General features: G+C 42.2%; 1 non-coding gene across 1 annotated transcript; it reads right to left on the reverse strand.

Annotated features, from left to right (window-relative positions):
- Positions 1-5,099: 5,099 nt before the first annotated feature.
- On the reverse strand, positions 5,100-5,173 carry Trnav-cac (transfer RNA valine (anticodon CAC)). Its single transcript has one exon. It is a non-coding gene; the product is annotated as a tRNA-Val (tRNA).
- Positions 5,174-15,009: the final 9,836 nt, after the last annotated feature.

Genomic DNA, 15,009 nt, shown 5'->3' on the forward strand with positions numbered 1-15,009 from the left:
TAAACCTTAAAATGTAAAATAAGAATAAATAATATCCACAGGAGCAAACATTAATTAGGTGCCTGATGTATGCCTGGCTCTATCCTGAAAAGTTCATGGCCATTATTTGATTTCCTCTTTCAACAATTTTATGAAATGTGTACTACTATAATACATACATACACATATATTTTTTTTCTTTTTTTTAGTTGTAGGTTAACATAATACTTTTATTTTATTTTTATGTGGTGCTGAGGATTGAACCCAGCACCTCACGCATGCCAGGCAAGTGCTCTACCACTGAGCAACAGCACCAGCCCTAATCCCTTTTTTTTTTTTTGTAACAACTGAAAAATATTGATGCTGGGGACATGGGGTGGCCTCACCAAGGTCAAACAAGAATGCTAGAACAGAGCTGGGATTCAAATCCAGGTTCAGTTAATGCCAGAGGCAAGAGCATCAGAGCATGATATCACCTCCCCTGCTAAAGAGGATTCACTTCTTTAAGATCAATCTGATACCCCCAAGTGTCCCTTACCCCTTTGTCCACCTCTCTGGGATAGAGACTCAGAAGTGGGCTGAGGTATGACCTGAATGACATGACAGCATTGGATGGGAGGGACCAAATCCATCAAGGAAGAGACGGAGTTGGGGGAGAAGCCAGGACATGGTCATAAATGCCACTCTCACACCCAACACTCGAGGATTTGTTCTGTACTGGGCCCTGTGTTCAATCCTTCCATGGGATCCTCTTGTCCCATTCCTCTGTGTACAATCCCACCCAAAGCATGAGAATTTGAAGCTCAAAGAAGTATAGGATCATGTTCAAGGTCATTTGGCTACTTAGCAGCAAATCAAGGATTCTAACTATTTCTGGTTCTTACATCAGGAGAATGCTTTTCTCTGTCTTACATTATCGCTTTCTTTTTATTCTTCTTTTAATCATTTTATTTTTCTTTTTCATCCATAGTCAAGTAAAAACCAGGGGCCAGCTATCTCTGAGGTTTGAGGGGTTGTGTTAAACACTTGTTAGTGCTCAGGGCTCTGCCAGTTTCTCAGATTGTTCTCTCTGATCAGCTCTGTCGAGAGACCTGTTGCTGTTCCCAAGCTGAGCCACAGTCTATAGTAAACTGCTTTGGGAAGGGTTTCCCCCTGGAAGATTAATTGGAGGAAATTTCCAAATGTAAGCATCCCTTACTAGTTTTACCAGAGGGAAGCCATTACCACCTTCCCAGTCTGTATCAGGGGTGAAGAACCACCCATTTTTCTCCAAACTGAAGTTCTGTTTAAAAATGAGTTCTTTTTTCCTTTTCTTTTCTTATGTTGGGGATGGAACCCAGGCTTCCCACAAGCTAGGCAAGCACCCTATCACCGAACTACACACCCAGCCCTTAACTGTGTTCCTGAAAGTTATGCTCTGATAATCTTGGATCTCTATCTGAAAGCTCTCTAGCTGGGGGGGGGGGGGGGAAATGGTAACAAATTTTAAACTAGCTGTCAGAAAATGTGGTAATTGGAGAAAAAAAATGAGTTTGAGGCATCAGTGAGATTGCACCATTATGTAAACTGTTTCTTTCTCCTTCTGTTTCATCCAGAGGTGAGGAAGGACCTGTTTAGGAGAAAGAGCCTGGCCCAGACCTCCCTTGGCAGAACAAAAGGACGAAGAAGGACCACAGAGGGTCTTCGACTAATGATCATCCCATAAAGACTAACTGGAGAGGGATATGAAGCAGAGAAGCCACTGGGAGTCTGAAAAGACTTTCAATGTCAACCTTGTTTGAAGCATGTCCGGCCCAGGTGAGCTCTGGGAGGGTTCAACGTGACCAGAGATTCAGTGTTTGAAAAACATCCTCTGCCCATCAGCTAAGTCAATTCTCAGTCTGGCCCTTCCTGGATAGGGGATGGGGTGACCTTATTCAAGGTCGCAGAGCAGGGACCTGAGAGAGACTCAGAGCTAACTCTTCAAGTTGTTTGTAGTTATGCTCCAAATCTATATTCTATCTGTAGATGATCTTAAGGTGGGCAATTAGGTCTGCTTAATATTCTCTTTTTCCTTATTCAAAACAAAGGTTTAGGGCTGAGGGCTCACTGGTAGAGTGGTTGTCTAGCATGCATGAGGCCATGGGTGCCATCCCCAGCACTGAAACAACAAAAATGTATCATTCACCCTAAAAAGTCCACCTTTAGTCTAAGTCACTTCTCCAGCAAAATGTTGAAAGAGCCGATTATGATTCAGGCCCTGGGATCCCCCATTTTAAAATATCTTTCCTTTCTCCTCTTTCTCCCGCCCCAAGACTCATCTCAGTCTGCTCTTATCCTCTCTCCTTGTTCCTTGACTTCAAGGAAGACCTACTCTCAGGCACAGATGCACATATCCATATCAGAATTCTCAGGCAACGGCATTTAACTAAGAGATAAGAATGGCCTAAGCCAGAAGAATTGATATTTAACGGTAGAGCTTCAGAGACCATCAAAGAGGGAAACAGGAAAAGCAGAGTCTTCCCAGGGCCCTCAAAGTCATCCCAACCAACAACCATATGCATTATGAATCAGATCAATGTCGCCAAATTTTATAGGTTTGGCCAGTTTCAATAAGAGGCCGTGAGCCACATCAGAAACCACACTGGACCGGGAATCTTCTGAACTTTGTTTTCCTCATATGCAAACACTGGAGGTACATCTCATACCCCCCTGCTTAACATTGTGATATTTCAGAAGGTAGCTCTGTAAGGGTCGTGGCTGGGATGCTGTCTCTGTCGCTGATCCTGGGGAGACTTGGCAAGTCCCTGAACCTCACTAAGCTCTAGCTTCCCCATCTGCGTGATGGGAATTAAAAGTACCTACCTCGGTATGGGGTTGTGGCTCAGTGGTAGAGCCCACTCGCCTAGCACGTGCAAGGCCCTGGGTTCGATCCTCAGCACCACATAAAAATAAATAAAATAAAGGTAAAAATATATATATTTAAAAGTACCTACCTCAGAGGATTGTGAGAAATTCAATAAGTTACTGGTATATGATAGGGTTCCATGAGTAGTTATTTTCATTGCCTCCTGTTACAGAGTGACCTGCTCTTTCCCAAGCAGCAGCCTGTTACCTGTAAGGTGACTATTCTTTAAAAAAAAAAAATTGGGACTGAGCATAGTGATGCACACCTGTAATCCTAGCAACTCGGGAAACTGAGGCAGGAGGATTGCAAGAGTGAGGCCAGCCTCAGCAATCTAGCAAGTCCATAAGCAACTCAGCAAGATCCTATCTCAAAATTTTCTAAATAAATTAAAAGGGCTGGAGATGTTGCTCAGTGGGGAAGTGCCACTGGGTTCAATCCCCAGTACAAAAATATAAAAATTTTTAAAAAAAAAGTGAGGATGAACATTCCATTAGTTTTACCAGTTTCTCTAACCAACTTCAGAGAGACCTTTATGTCCAAAACAATAAGAAGTCTGTTGAGAACAAAGAAAATGATTTCTTTCTTAAACAAATGGAGCTTTAATAGTCTAACTTTTCACCCCTGCATTTATGAGTCACTGAAATTAATTGGGTTTGGTATTGAAAAAAGCAAATTATTCTCCTTATGTTTTCATAATCAGGTCCCTGGAAAGAATTTTTAAAGAGAAATGAGTATGTTGCACCTGGTCAATATTATAAAACAATTAGTTCTCCAATTAACAAGAGGATAACAAAAATATCACACTTTATTAAGTCTTCTTGGAAATAAAGTTGGATCCTATCAGCTTAATAGTTGGTGACAGTTTCAGTCCTCCTTACTGTTCAGCATAGAATGTACACAAGAAATTATATAAAAATTGAATATTTTGTTCATCAAAAGTTAAAATGTGGGGCTGGGGTTGTGGCTCAGAAGAAGCACACTTGCCTAGCATGTGTGAGGCACTGGGTTCAATCCTCAGCACCACATACAAATAAAATAAAGGTATGGTGTCCACCTACAACTAAAAACTAAATGTTTTTTTAAAAAGTTAAAATGTGGGACTGGGGTTGTGGCTCAGTGTTAGGGCACATGTTTAGCATGGGTGAGGCACTGGGTTTGATCCTCAGCACCATATAAAAATAAATAAAGTCATTGTGCCCATCTATAACTAAAAAAAAATTAAAAAGTTAAAATCTTTGTCAGAGTTTAAAATATCCCTTTACTTACTTAAACTCCTACAGTGCCATTGATTTCTTTCATATTTTCTTCCTTTAATGCATAGATAGGTGCATTATAAAATATAGGTCAGAAAAAGGAAAAGAAAATCCCCCCAAACTGTGCAACTAGTTACCAAACCAGACATGAGGAAGACATCCTTGATTTCTCCACACATGACAGCATTCAGCTAGTCTTGTCAACTGCACCTCCTTAATAGCTCTGGAATCTCCATTCCCTGGCCACTATTACCTAGGTCAAGTCCTTCTCCTGTCTGACCTAGATCCATGGACCAGCAGCCTTGGCACCTCCTGAGAACTTGTTAGGAATGCAAAATCGCAGGCCCTCCCCAGACCTACTGAATCCGAAATTGCATTTTTAACAAGATCCCTGGGTGACTCCGATGTCCCTTAAAGTTTGAAATATACTGCACCAGCTTCTGTAATATCTACCAAGCTCCTGGATGATACCCATGAAGCTCTTCCATGGATACATTTTGAATGTCTCCTCACATATTTCCATGTTTCCCACCTAGCCTTCTTCCAGTCCAACCTATATTTTGCCAACTGACAATATTTCATACTGTCATATGAAAGGATCACTTCTCTGATCAGAACCTTCAACAGTCCTTGGAGTGCCCATTTGTGTTTCTGGTATTAGTAATAATAGTCGGAGGACTTGTTGCTGTTGATTTGGGTTTTCATTGTTTTGGGGGATGCAGTTTGGTCGACCTCTTTCCTAGTTTAGCAGTCCCCCACTGTTCAACTGTTGAAAACCCCATCAAATCTCCTTAACCTGACTTCCAAAGCCTTTCTTTATGTTTGTATTAGTGAAGGTAGTGGGATCTGCCAAAACACATCAACTCTCAGAAGTTTAACACAAGAGATTATTTCTTGTGTACATTTTGTCCACCATGTGTATTCTTTTTTTTAATATTTATTTTTTTAGTTGTACTTGAACACAATATTTTATTTATTTATGTTTATGTGGTGCTGAGGATCGAACCCAGGGCCTCTCACGTGTGAGGCGAGCGCTCTACCACTGAGCCACAACTCCAGCCCCTGTCCACCAGGTGTATTCTTGATTTCAGTAGTGGCTCAAGAGCCCAAGCTCTTTCTACCTTGAGGCTCAGCTGTATTCAGCGTGGCTTCTCTGATGCTGGCCATCGTGGGTGGAAGGGATAAGAATAGAACAGTCTTTAACTGTGATCGCAATTAAGTTTTATTGAATTTCAACTGTTTAAGTCACCCAATTTTTAGGGCAACCTAATCCAGCGAACACAGATTTCGACTTGTGATGGTTAATTTTATATGTTAGAGGGCCCAGATATTTAATGACTTCTGGGATCTATAAGGGCATTTCTGGATGAGAGTAGCATTTGAACTGAGTAAAGCAGATTGCTTTTCCCCATGTAGGTGGGTCCATCCAATCTGTTGAAGGTCTGAAAAGAATAAAAATTTGAGTAAGAAAGAATTTTTTTCTCTCTGTCTGAAGTGTCTCCAAGCTGGAACATTGGTCTGGAACTTGCACCAGTGACTTTCCTGATTTTCAGGTCTTTCAATTCAGGCTAGAACTATATCATTGGTTCTCCTGGGTCTCCAGCTTGCTCCCTGTAGATCTTGGATTTCCAGCAGTTAGAACTGTGAGCAATAAATCTTTGTTGTTTAAGCCACTCAGTTATGGTACTTTTTTAGGGCATCTGAAGCTAACTAAGACACATACCCCAGTTCAGACCACCTTTTAGAGGTTCATCTTCTCCAGTTTTACTTAAATGCACAGTGAGAGGGAAGAAGGAGGTAAGAGATTTCACAACTTCATCTCTAAGGACAGAGAAGCATATGTATCCTGATGAGCAGGAGAGGCCTCACCCAGCCCCCAAAAGAAGCAAGTTTGTGGTCTGAAGCCCAAGTGGCCCATCTGGTCTAACCAATGGAAAGCTGGGAAGAAACAATGACAGGGACAAGATATAGGATTTCTTGTTCTTTTCTCCATTCATTCATTTTGTTATTGCACAGCCTCCTGATTGGTCTAGGTGCCAACCGTCTCTTTTGCTCCCATTTATCCTTCACCATGCCATTGTAGAAATCTTTATCTGGGCTTGTCCCTTCATTTCTTGGTGGGTTAAGAGCATGGAATTTGGAACCATGATGCCTAATTTCACGTCACTTTTCCGTTCTGACTAGCCGTATTGCTTTATTGAGTAACCGAGTTTCCTCATCTATAAAACAGGGGACATAGTAGATGGATTGGTGACTCCCTCCCCGCTGTCCTAATTCCCAGAAATTGCTGGGAAGGATAATTGCATTTTAAAAAGAGGTCTATACAAGTAATTAAGTCAAGGATCTTAGAATAAAATCCTCCTGGATTATCCGGTGGATTGTAAAATTAATAGCAGGTATCAAAAAAAATTGACCATAAAAATAAAGAGTTGGTTTTATTTTAGGTTCTCAATGCTATTCCATTGGTCTGTATGTCTGTCCTTATGTGTTTTATATATATATATAATTTTAGTGCTTAGGATAGGACCTTACACAAGCCAGGCAGGTGCTCTGCCACTGAGCTATGCTCCCTGCACCACCACCCCCAATTTTTAAAAAAATTTTCTTTTGAGACAGGGTCTCACTTAGTTGCCCAGACTAGCCTTAAACTTGACATCCTCCTGTCTTAGCCTCCCAAGTACTTAGAATTCACCACCATGCCTGGCTGTGAGTCATTTTTTAAAATGGGATATAATTTACAAACCATAAAATTCGTCCTCCTCAAGTATGCAATTTGGTGACTTGTAGCATATTCACAAAATGATGTGATGTGCAACCATTACCACTTAAGCCCAGAACATTTTTATTATCTCTAAATCCTTTTTATGGCCACTGTTTTCCTCTTCTTCAGACTATACTTTTGTTTTTCTCTCGTTCTGGGGGTTGAACCCAGGGCCTCAAGCATACTAAGTTCTACCAAGTGAGCTACACCCCCAGCTAGGTGACAGACGGGCTTTGGTTCCTTCTGTTGCTCTACCCCTAAGCGAAGTGACTATAACTAAGCTGGCTGGGTCTGAGATCTTCCTAGTTTTAAAACTAAGGGAACCTCTTTAGTCCTGGTCACATATTAGTAAAATGGATGAAGATGGACCTTCAACTGAATAAACACAATTATTCCCTGTGGTACACATTATCCGTGCCCTGTCCTGTGTCTTACCACCTGGGTTTGTGTCCCAGCTATCTCCACACTGCCTGTAGCTCATCTCTTTGTCTAAGGCTTTCACCAAAACCATGGAAGCCTACAGCACTCAGAACAGTAGGCTGGATTAACCCAGCTCTGTGGGAGCAGCATTGATATTGATGGCCACTCTTGGGTGGGATAATTCTGAGGCAAGAGTTTTACCCTGGATTCTGTCATTTCCCCAGAGGGATATGTTTCATTCACCCACGGTGGCAGCTGGCTTCATTGTGTGCCCTTACTTTCCTGCCCTCCCTTGCTTGATCACTTTTCCACTCTTAGATCTTTATTTCGGGGTCTTTTTCTGGACAAGTCCAAACTACAACATCCCCCACTCCCAGACCTTTGAAAGAGACACCGAACATTTTCCAAACATGCAAATGGAACTTCCAATCCTTTCTTTCGATCAAATTGCTGCTCATCAAGTCCCCATATAGACATTCGAGAACTATCACCCTATGGCTGGACAGATCTTGACATCTTCCCACCCCCAACACACACAGTTCCTCACCCAAAGCCAAAACCACCTTCAATCTTCATGTTCCCTCTCGGGCTCAGGAAGGCCAAATTCAAAGCAGGAAACTTTCTAGTCATGGCTGGCTGCACTCCATCTGATGGTACAGAATCAGATCAGCACTTCTTATTTCTGTTTATTATCAATGTCAGGTCCTCTTGGCAGGCAGGATCATGCCCCTGCCTGTCAGTGGTGAGAATTGTCTGAGCCCTCTGAGAAAAATGGATCACAAATGCACTGCAGTATAAATGCAGAGAGAAGCAGGATTATGAATGCAGACAGCCGGAGCAAAGTGACACTGGAGAAAGGGGATCTGACCAGAGTCACATCCAGAGGACCCTCCACTACCCCGAAATCTGTTCGTGACTTGTGCATGAAATCCCACCATGAGACAGTTGAACTAGAGTATGTTTGCTGAAGGTGTCTTTGCAGCTATATCTCCATCTCACATGCTCTTCTTCATTTTTTTATTGTCTATGGACGTTTATTTTATTTATATGTGGTGCTGAGAATTGAACCCAGTGCCTCACACATGCTAGGCAAGTGCTCTGCCACTGAGCTGCAATCCCAGCCCCCACATGTTCTTCTTTTTTTTTTTTTTTTTTTTTTTTTTTTTTTAAATTTTTTAATACTTATTTATTAGTTTTCGGCGGACACAACATCTTTGTTTGTATGTGGTGCTGAGGATCGAACCCGGGCCGCACGCACGCCAGGCGAGCGCGCTACCGCTTGAGCCACATCCCCAGCCCCCACATGTTCTTCTTATAATGGAATATCTACACCCCTCCACTGAGAGGTGGGGTCTGTACTACCTTCTCTCAAAACTGGCTCTGCTTCAATGCATGAGATGAAGCAGAAGTGACATTGCATGAACTCCCAGACTAGGTCATAAAGGCAATATGAGTTCTGCCTGGATCTCTAGTGGGATGCTTGCCCTAGGAACCCAGTCACCTTGTGAAGAGAAAGCTCAGGCCATAAGGGATGCAACCTGCTAGTTGAGGCCAGCATCACCACAGGAGTAAGTGAGGCTTCTGGTGATTCTGCCCCTAGACTTCAAATCCTGCAACTGAAGACTGCAAGAGAAGAATAAAGAAGAATCGGGACTTCTCCACTCTGCCCTGTGTGAGTTGGACTCTCAGAAACTGAGAGATAATAAATGAGCAGTGTTTTCAAGACCCCGTTTTTGGCTGATTTCTTATGCAGCCAGAGATGACTAAAACAGACGTGAATTCTTTGGTTGTACTAGAGGGCAGCCTGTCTAGGTAAAAGCGGACCCAGATGGGGACACATATGAGGTTGGGTAGTCATTACACTCTAGTGTGAATTACTCCTACTTGGTACCATTCTTTTGTCCCTTCCAAAAAAAAAAGATATGGTTAAAAGTCTTAGGAGACTGGGCACCTGTCATCCCAGCGACTTGGGAGGCTGAGGCAGGAGGATCAAAAGTTCAAAGTCAGCCTCAGCAACTCAGCGAGGCTCTAAGCAACTCAGCAAGATCCTATCTCTAAATAAAATATAAAAAGAGCTGGGGATGTGGCTCAGTGGTTAAGTGTCTCTGGATTCAATCCCTGGTACCTGGTACCAAAAAAAAAAAAAAAAAAGTATGATGAATAGGTCATCCAGATAGGAATCAGCAGATCTCGGTTCTAATCCCAGCATTAAGAGAGGCCGACTCTATAACCATTCCCAAAGTCACTGTCCTCTCCATTGTGGCCTCCACAAGACTCAGGCAAATGTAATACCTCTAGACCCAAGCATCTGGTGCAAGAAAGCCTTCAAAGTCTCAAAGTGACCAGTCCAGGGAGCAAGGTAAGGTCAAGGTCAAAGTGGGGTCAAACTAGCAAAGAACCCAGGTAGGGTTAAGGGATTCAAGGTGAGTCCCATTGTCAAAATATCCCTCACAGGTGTGACAGTGAGGGCCCAGGTATGCAGCTGATAACTGGTGATGGGACCACCCAATGACAATACTAGATAAAAACTCCAAATCCCAGCACTGCCACTGTTCAGCTGAACCAAGCTTGGGCATGTTCCTTAACCTGACTTGGTCTTAGTGTCCTCATCTGTGATGTAGAGGTGATAATTACATCCTCTTTTTTTTTTTTTTTTTTTTTTTTTAATTTTTTATTGTGGGTTGTTCAAAACATTACAAATTTCTTGACATATCATATTCCACACTTTGATTCTAGTGGGTTATGAACTCCCACCTTCACCCCATACACAGATTGCAGATTCACATCAGTTACACATCCATTGATTTACAAATTGCCATACTAGTGTCTGTTGTGCTAATTACATCCTCTTGATAAGATCATGGAAGCTCTCTGACCTTGCACCTATCAAAGTTGACCCCATCCCATGAGGCAATGAGTACTGGTGTTTCCCAGTGTCAGGAGAATGATGGTTAGAAACACAGTTTTAGAAGGTAAATTCACAGATCCTTCGACATAAAATCACATGCTTCCTCCACCCTGTCTTCCCCACCTCGAAACAATAAACAAACAAGTAGATAAATAAAAGTTGAATTCAGTTTAAAAAATCTCCTTGTCTTCTTAAGTTGTCAAGGGTCTCACTAAGTTGCTGAGGCTGGCCTCCAATTGTGATCCTCCTGCCTCAACCTCCCTAGCAGCTGCTATTACAGGCATGTACCACCACACCTTTCAATCCTTCTTCTTATACCAAGGACAAAGTGTCAAATTGTTGCTCCTAAGCCTTTAACACTTCCCTCACTATTGCTGATCTGCAAATCTCCCTCTTTAATAATGAAAAGCCTGAGGCCTGGAGCTCAGAGAGTTCCCAGGCAAGTGTCTAGCTGCCATTTAATAACATTTTTGCTTTTGTTATAGTTATTTTCACAGTCCCTCTCCTTTTATGGTAGATGATTCTGGTTTTCCATTTAACATAGCGATTTAAAAATGTTCTTTTAAAGCAATAAATTGTGTTTATGTTTTTTTAAAAAAGCAAATCTGTTTCAAAATATTAAATATATTATGGTGTAGATGGTTCTTGGATTTGGAAAAGAACATGAGAGTGCTCTAGTCAAGCGACAGACATTTGCAAGTATGATATTAGGCTGCCAAGGGCAGGGGCCCGGGTAACAGCTTCATGGAACTAGGTGGACCACCTGACAACTGAACCATGTTCCTGGTCCTAAACTCTGTTCCTACAGTTCCCTGTTCTGCTTCTAGGACCCCAATTCTTGTGTTGCTCTCCTGTCCTTTCAGATTCTTCCAGAAGGTAAATCAATTCACACTTTGGATTATTTGGTACAAATATTTATAACCCAGCAAGTCAATTTTTAGGAATTTAATAAAATTACCATGAATGTGCCCAGGGTGCATGGCTGAGAAGATTTGGGGCCACATTATTTAGGACAAGGAGAAACTGGGATCTTCCTAAAGAGCTAACCATAAGGAACCAGTATAGCAAATGAAAGTACTGTAGATCCTCCAAACAGGCTGGCCAAATGACAATAAAATACCAAACACTCTGTACCAAATACTTCTCTGGGAAATTTACATGTTAGCTCATTTAATCCTCACAGTGCTTCTACAAGGCAAATGTTAGTATTGGCCCCATTTTACAGATGACAAAACTAAGGCAGAGAAAGGTTAATTATCTTGTTCAAGGTCACACAGCTGGTACGTAGCAGAGCTGCATGCCTGTAATCCCAGCAGCTCTGGAGGCTGAGGCAGGAGGATCACAAGTTCAAAGCCAGCCTCAGCAATTTAGCAAGGCCCTAAGCAACTTAGTAAGACCCTGTCTCAAAATGAAAAAATTAAAAAAGGGCTGGGGATGTTGCTCAGTGGTTGAGCACCCTGATACCAAAATAATAATAATAATAATAATAATAATAATAATAATAAAGCATGCTCTCTCAGTTACTATGGTGGAGTCTCCTCTCCTTGAGACCAATATTGGAGGTGAAAATGATTGAAAAGCATTCCCAAATATATTAGTAAGTGAAAAAGGCAGGTAGGTACCAAAAGAAAAAAAAATCCACAAAAATATACACCATATGTCAAAAGAAGATATTTCTGGTTGGTGGGATTATATTTTGCTATTTTGTTTGTTTCTCTGTGTTTTCCAGGTTTTCTGTACTGAATGCTTGTTACCTTTAATTATAGAAATGAAATTTATGCAAAGATGGCTTTTCTACTCAGCTTCCCTATTCCTAGCTGCTCCTTAAGAGAATGAACAATAACAATAAAAATGATCGTAATGATGGCCGACATTGAAGGAGTTATTGGTATTTTAATGGATTGACAAGCATGATCTCATTTAATTTTTCACAACGAGTACCTCGCTGGATAGGGCCTCCCGGGTTATGCACTGCACAACCCCAGGGGTTACAGAGTCTACATTATGGACTGGACTGTGAATGGGTGCCCTTGGCAACACAACTGCCTAGCAAAACCCAAGGGGGTTAGATAATAAGCTAATAAGCAAAACCAACATGGAAACCCAGGGTCCATTCCTCTTGTTTGTAGTTGCAGAGAGGAGATACCCAGGGCATATCAAAGGAGGCAAAATGAAATCTGGACATCTCGACACAGGCTTTGGAACCAACAGGTGCATGGTGACAACATGAAAAGTGAATGCCAAGAGTTAGGACTCCCCCCACACACACCCCGGCTGTAGACCCTGCTCTGTCCCCACCTAGCTACACAAGATCTTCAGAAAGTTCCTCGCCCCCCCCACCCTCCTTCCTCTGGGCTCAGCTTCACCATCTGCAAAATGAGAGAATTAGACAAGATGATCTTTAAGATCTCGCAGCTCCGAGAGTCTACAATTACAGATGGCATCCCAATATGGGCCCAGAATCGTGCCCTCCCACGCAGCATGGACCATCTCCCTCCTGCTTGCTGCAGGCAGCATCTCTCAGGCTGACCTAGTTTGTGCGATGGGGAGAGAAGGGCAGAACAGGGCATACAGGGGGAGTGAAGACCCAGAGGCTCCTCTGCCTCTGCCTCTCTCACCTCCTGAGGTCTCTCCTCCCAGCTCCTCTGAATGCAAAGGCTTAAAATATCTGACAGGGTGGCCGTGTGGTTTCAAAGCATTGCTTTTTTTTTTTTCTTTCTTTTTTCTTTTTTCCAATCGCATTGGTGATTCACCAGGGTTTCTCTCTGACTTTCCAAACATGCTTTGTGGAAGTCATGCTTGCGGGATCTTCAGGGTGTTTTATTAAATGCAAAAGCAAGATGCAGAGCCGTGCACACAGGGTGAGAAGTAAAACGATGCAAACATACATTTGTGTTTGTTCGTGGAGGGAGCTCTGGAAGGAAACAGGAGACCCTGGTAGTCATTTGTCTCCTGGGAGGGAAACTGGGTGGAGGTTGGGCAGAGGAGGAGGAAACCTTATGCCTTTTTGAGTGTGTGTGTGTACTACCTACTCAGTCGTTTAAAAAATCAACAAAAGACATTCTTCCTCCAAGACTCCCTGCCTGGCTGGGTTCACATAACAAAATACCGATAGATGGCATGGCTTAGACAACAGGAATTTATTTTCTCACAATTCTAGACCCTTGAAGTTCAAGATCAAGGTATAGGCAATGTTGGTTCCTTCTGAGAATTCTGTATCTTCACATGATAATCCCTCTGTGTATGTCTGTTCAATTTTCTTCTTTTTTTTCTTCTTGGTTACTGGGAATTGAACCCAGGGGTGCTTTTATGACTGAGCCACATCCCTAGCCCTTTTTATATTTTTTTATTTTATTAAAATTTTTTTACATAGTTGTAGATGGACAACATGCCTTTATTTTATTTATTTATGTGGTATTGAGGATCGAACCCAGCACCTCACACATCACACATACTAGGCAAGTGCTCCACCACTGAGCTACACCCCAGCCCCTATATTTTAATTTATTTTATTTTTTAAACACTTTGAGATAGTTTTAATTACTCTAGTTGGACACAATATCTTTATTTTATTTATTTATTTTTATGTGGTGCTGAGGATGGAACCCAGGGCCTCGAATGTACTAGATGAGTGCTCTACCGCTGAGCCACAACCCCAGCCCTATATTTTTATTTTGAGACAGGGTCTCGCTCAGTTGCTCAGGGCCTTGCTAAATTGCTGAGGCTGGCCTCAAACTTGTGATCCTCCTGCCTCAGCCTCCCAAGTTGCTGGGATGACAGATGTGTGCTGTGTTTGTGATACACTTTCATTATCTCTAGTCACAGAACCTAATGTTTATCACTTATGTTGCCTCCTATCTAAATGCTGGGCTCCAGAAAGCAGGGCCTACAGAATTCTCATCTTTATGGACCAGAGGGTAGCAATAAAGAACAGGGTCTGGCTGATTAGTTTTCCTGGAAGTAGCAGCCCAGGCTGATTTGGAAGGCCATAAGGATATAACTCGGAAGAACTTTCAGAAATACCATAGGGGCCACCTTTAAAAGCAGTTTTTTTTTTGGAATGAATAAAATATGAGAATTAATGTAATACAACCCCCTCAGGAGCCACAAGCTGATGATGCCAAGGGATGTTTGAGCTATATATGAAACTCCTGTCTCTCCTGACACAGAGATCTGCCTGGCGCAATGACAAGCATATTAGATTTATAGTGGGCATCTGCTATTAGATCTGTCAAGCAGGGATCCTTCATTAGGCTTCTCCAGAGACACAGAACCAAATCAATATACATGAAGAAATTTATTTCAGAACTTGGATGCTGTGCTCATGGAGGCCAAGGAGTCCCAAGATGGAGAACAAAAAAAAAAGATATCATTCAGCCCAGGTATGAAGGTATGGAGGCTGAGGCAGGAGGTACTGATGGTAGTCCAGTGATGTAAGTTCTGATCTGAAAGCCTGAGATGCACTGATGTCCAAGGGCAGGAGAAAATGTACATCTCAGCTCAGGCAGAGAGAGAGAGAGAGTGACCGAGAGAGCGAGCACACAAGATCATTCCCACTGTCTTCCCCTCTGCCTTTTGGTTCTGTACAGGCCCCAATAAATTAGATGATGCCAACCCACACTGGTGAGGGTGCATCCTCTTTATTCAGTCTACTGACTCAAATACTAATACTAATATTTTTCATTTACACCTTCATAGATGCTCCCACACTTAATATTTCATCAGCAATCTGGGCCTCCCTTATCCCAGTCAAGTTGGTACGTAAAATTAACCATTGCATTCCCTTTGGATTTTTTTTTCC

The sequence above is a fragment of the Marmota monax genome, unplaced genomic scaffold (genome assembly GCF_021218885.2).
Source record: "Marmota monax isolate L192 unplaced genomic scaffold, Marmota_monax_Labrador192_F-V1.1 WCK01_AAM20220418_F8-fsc00028, whole genome shotgun sequence".
NCBI lineage: Eukaryota > Metazoa > Chordata > Mammalia > Rodentia > Sciuridae > Marmota > Marmota monax.